Source organism: Pteropus vampyrus, unplaced genomic scaffold, assembly GCF_000151845.1.
Source record: "Pteropus vampyrus isolate Shadow unplaced genomic scaffold, Pvam_2.0 Scaffold1034, whole genome shotgun sequence".
Classification (NCBI taxonomy): Eukaryota; Metazoa; Chordata; class Mammalia; order Chiroptera; family Pteropodidae; genus Pteropus; species Pteropus vampyrus.
In genome coordinates, this window is record NW_011889815.1 from 1500 (window position 1) to 6767 (window position 5268).

At 44.2% G+C, this 5268-nt stretch overlaps 1 pseudogene; it reads right to left on the bottom strand.

Annotated features, from left to right (window-relative positions):
- Positions 1 to 1116: 1116 nt before the first annotated feature.
- Positions 1117 to 1827, bottom strand: LOC105310067 (annotated as a pseudogene).
- Between the last annotated feature and the right edge of the window lie 3441 nt (positions 1828 to 5268).

The following is a 5268-nucleotide window of genomic DNA, read 5'->3' on the forward strand; positions in this document are numbered from 1 at the left end:
TGTCCTCCAGGGGGCTCCAGGCGTGCTCCGAGCCCACCGGTCTGGTGTTTCTGAAGGCCACAGAGATCTCCAGCACCATCCTGATGTGAATCCTGTGCAGAGAACTCCGGGCCAGTTTGCACACCTCATCGTCCAATGGACCAAGTCCTTCACACGCAGCTCCCACCTTGCACGGCTCCCACCTGTTTGCGTCCAGCCTCTGGCCGATTCCTGCACCTTATCACCAGGCTAATTGGAGCTCAGCATTTTTGAGTTCAGCCTTTAAATTGCAGGGAGAGCAGCCTGGGCCCCCAAAAGTCTTTGTCTGCAGCCCTGCCTTGCTGTCAGGATTCTGTTATAAGGGCTGCACTTTGTTATTCCTCATTTTAATGGAGGACCTACAGCACAGGTGCTTTAGGAAAAAGTGCCAGAACCTTCTAGCTATCCCCCAACTGCTCTGGCTCTGGCCTGAGGAAGAGGTTGGGTCTCATGTTCAGGCTGCCTTTCTGGGGCTCCACTACCTATGTTGCCGCTGGTGCTATGAATGGAGACGTAGCCCCATGAGCCAAGCTGGGGTACAGGGCTAGATTTGGCAGTCCCCAACTCTAGTTCAGCTGCGGGACTGGTGGTCCCTGATTCTGCTTGGGGCACAGTATTGGTGGACCCTGACTCTGATCCCGCTGAGGGAGTGCTGGTCCCAACTCAGGTGGGGGTGCGGGAATGGCAGAGCTCCAGTGCAGGCTGGTTGCTGCACTGGCCAGCTCTTTGACTCCTGAAGTGATGGCCACACATTATGGCTCAGGTAATAACTGGAACTGGGCAAGGAGGGCTCCGCATTGGTGAAGGGACTTATGGTGATGGTGTGGCCCTTTCTCTTCGGTGCTTTGTGGCTCAGTATTAGGTATGTGTCCATTGTTCTATCATATTTTTTCTCTCAGATGGCCTCCTCAATTTTCCCTTGCTGAAATCCCATATTTTTCATTTCCTGGGTCACCTGGGAGTTTAACACCTCATATGGCGGCTCCTGATATGGCCTCAGTTCCTCCTGCCCCATGTTCGTCCAGGAATGCCTCATGAGTTCTTCAAGTGTTCCACATTGGAAGGGGTCGACAGTTAAACATTTCCCTATCAAGTCCGCTAGATTTGAGGAAATGAAGTAGGGAGACGGTACTGCCCTCTTATAATCTTTCTCCCTAGTTCCCTAATGTCGTCTCCCACAAACGGCAGTCTTCCGCAGACCATTTTGAACAGGATGACTCCCAGGCTCCACACGTCCACTCCGGGGCCGTCGTAGCTTTGCCCCAGGAGAATCTCGGGGGCCACGTAATTGAGGCTGCCACAGAAAGTGGTCAGCTTCTGGCCAATATACTCATTACTGAGCCCAAAGTCCGCCAGTTTGATATTCCGGTCGGCATCCAGGAGAATGTTCCGTGGCTTTAGGTCCCTGTGGACGATGCCCCTCTGGTGGCAATAGTGTACCGCTGACATCAGCTGTCGGAAGACGCCTCGGGCCTCGTGCTCTGTCATATCGCCACAGTCCTCAAGGTAGTCAGACAAGGTCCCTCCATCCACAAGCTCCATGATGAGGAAGAGGGTGTTTTCGGTGTCAATCACCTCAAAGAGTTTGACGATATTGGGGTGGTTCAGGGTTTTCATGGCGTGCACTTCTCGGAAAGGTCTATAGGACCCGTGCCAATTAATGACTTTGACAGCCACCTCTTTCCTGGTCAGAATGTGCCGGGCCAACTTCACCTTGGCAAAGCTTCCCTCGCCAATGGTGTTCAGGAGCTCGTAGCACCAAATGCGGGGCTGCTCCTCACTAGGGATGGCTGCAAGCTCACGGAGCATGGTGACGAACTATCTACACTCACTCACAATACTAACTACCGATGCAAACTATGCTAGCGAACTATACTAACTCTACTGACTATGCTAATACCAACTGCTAACTATGCTGACTATGCTAAAAACAATACTAACTCTACTATGCTAACTGATACTTATACAAACAATGGTAACTATGCTTACTAACTGTGCTGATACTACAAATAAACAGTAATTGTATTAACAATACCAGTACTAACTCTACTAAATGTACTAACAATGCTAACCACACTAATTAAAAAGGTTTAAAGGGGGAAAAAAAACAGAAAATAAAAAATTTGAGATAGCACAAAATAAACAGGAGAAGAAAAAGATAAAAATGGAAAAAAAGAAAAAAGAATGAGAATATATCGCTAAGAAAAATTAGAATAATAAAAAAGAAGGAATAAAGACAGAAGAAAAATAAGTAAAACAACAACAACAACAAAAAGTGAAAACAAGCTAACTATTCCAGTCCAACTGGTCACCACAGGTCAACCTCCTGGGCTCTACGGACAAAAACCTCAGGCCAACCAGGGCCTTATATAGGAGATTTAATGGTGCCTTACTGGGTCAGCACAAGACAGGGACCAATCACAGCTAGGGATAAACCACAGTGTTTTTCTCACTTCCTGGTCTTAAGACTCCTTTACAAGAGAAGTTATATTATTAATATCTATAAAGCTGAGAGGGGCTGGCTTTCATTATCCTTTTGCCAATAAGATTATGAGCAGATTTCTCATCAGAAACTATGGAGACCGGAGGCACTGGGTTCATGTATTCAAAGTGTTGAAGGACAAAGGCTGTTAACTAAAAATCCTACATTGGGCAAAAGTACCTGAAAATGGGGGAGACCTGAAGACATTCCCAGATAAACCTGCGCTGAGAGATCTTTACCACTACCCTTGCCCTGAAGGTGGGAACGGAAGGACACTGGGCAGAGGCTCAAAGCCTCATGGAGAAAGAACAATCTCTGCTAACACTCCACACAGACGTGATCACAGACAGCTAGAACTGGTGTGACTTTGGTTTGTAGCTCTACTTGTTGTTTTCTACTTGATTTAAGAGACTAATACTTTAAAAAACAATCGTTAGTTTGTTTTTGGACAGATGGAGTATAAAGATGTACTTTTGTGACATCAACAGTAGGTTGGGGTCAGCTGTGAAGCAGCAGAGTTTTGATATGTTCTTGAAGTTACACTGCTACAGATTAGCATGAGGGATAGAACTTTAGGACATTGTGTCATTCGGGTGACCAAAATCGATTTCTCATGTATACAAATAAGTAAATAAAGACACATTTCTTAGTGCCATGAAGAAGCAAGCATGAGGTGTCCGTTCTGTTCCGCATCTCCCATAACACTCTGTTTTGGACCCTTTGTTAACGTTGTTTCTCCTGGGAAATCCGCACCACGCGCTTTTCTCCTTTTCTTCTTCATCCAGGGATTTCCGATTCAGTCAAGCTTCAGTCTCACTTCTGAAACAACAGTCCACTTTTTCTACCTGTTGGCTGGGCTGCCTCATACTGAATGTGTCTGGTCATGGAGTCTGTATCTTCCCCTGATCCAAACATCTCATTTAATGAAACACAGAGCCAGCCTCACAAGATGGTTCCCTGGACTAATCTCAAATCTTGCTGCTCAAAATACGATTCATGGACTAGCACTTTGTTAGAAACACAGAATCATAGTCCCCATTCAGACCTCCCGATTGAGAATCTCCATTTTACAAGAACAGTCATGCACGAGCACATCAAGTTTGAAACGCATCCTCCCTCAAGCTCCATGCACAATGGACAACTCATTGAACCTATGTTGCCATTCGGTCCCTCTATCACGGATATCACTATAACCTCCTAAGTGATCTCACTGCCCTCAGTCTCTCCTATAATTGATCCTTCATGCTGACGTATACCTACTCTCCTAAAGCACGTGTCTTCTCGCACAAACTTTCAACTGCTTCCACTGCCTAGACAGTAATTCCAAAGCTCTAACTTGGTTCCCATACCCTGCTGTTCTGTTTATAGCTTCCATCATCCCCTTCCACACACCCACCTCCCAACCTTCCTGGTCTACTCCTACCCAAATACACACTTCACACCTTTGTGTCATCCTTTGTGCTGTTTCTTCCTAAACATCCTGTTGCCGCCTACGTTGTCTATCAAAACCCTACTTAGCCTATAAGATCCAGCCTAAATGCTCTGCCTTTCAAGAGTCTCCTCAAGCGTCTTGCCTGAACTCATCTCTAATACACTGTGGCCATCTCTTTTTTGCCCCACTTTCATTCTACGTTTTGTGAGGAAGAAATCTTAGTACCTAGCAAAAGTCATATAGCACTCAGTGACATATATGCTGCTATAGACCGCACATAGTAATGTACATGTTTCTATATATAGTAATGAAGTAAATCCATGAATGAAATAAATGAACATCAACTATCGGCAAAGTGTATACACGCCAAGATCTGTTCGACTGAAAAACATTGGTATCTCATGAGATTGTCAACCATACTATGTGGATTTCTGAGACAGCCTATTTCAGCAAGTCTTCCAATTTTTCCATATGTTTTACGTGTGAGTGACGTAAAAATTTGGTTCTCACTTTCATGTCTCTGAGTTACACAAGAAACGAAAAGTACAGCCCAATATTTCTCACGAACACATATGCAAACATCCTAAGTAAGATACTAGAGAACTGAATACAGCAACATATTAAAAAGATTACACACCAAAATCTTAGTAGTATATTGTGAAGTCGGGCAGAGGGATGCCTCCAGCCTCGTGCTTTCTGCTCTGGATGGCTTTGCCATTTCGCGGTCTTTTCTGCTTCCATACAAATCGGACGATTTTTTGTTCTATTTCTGTAACGAATGCCGATGAGATTTTGACGGGGATTGCTTTCAATCTGTACGATGCATCAGGTAATGAGGTCATTTTATGTATGTTGATTCTTCCAACTCAAGAACACAGAATATCTATTTCTGCATATCTTCTTCAATTTCTTTAAGTAAGGTCTTATAGTTTTCCTTACATATGTCCTTCACAAATTTCACTAGATTGATTCCTAGGTATTTTATTCCTTTTATTTCAGTAGTAAAAGGAATTATTTTCTTCACTCCTTTTTCTGACACTTCATTATGAGACTATGAGAATGCTATGGATTTTTAAGATTGATTTTGTATCCACAAACTTACTGTATTTGCTTTGTGTTTCCAGTAGTGTACTTCTGGAGTCTTTAGAGTTTTTATATAGAGAAGAAACGTGTCATCCACAAATAGTGACAGTTTGACGTCTTCATTTCCTATTTCGATGCCTTTCATATCATTCTCTTGTCTGACTGTACCTGCCGGACCTCCAATGTTATAGGGAATGACAGTGGTGGTAGTGGACAGCCTTGTCTTATTCCTGATCTTAGACAGAAAGTTTTA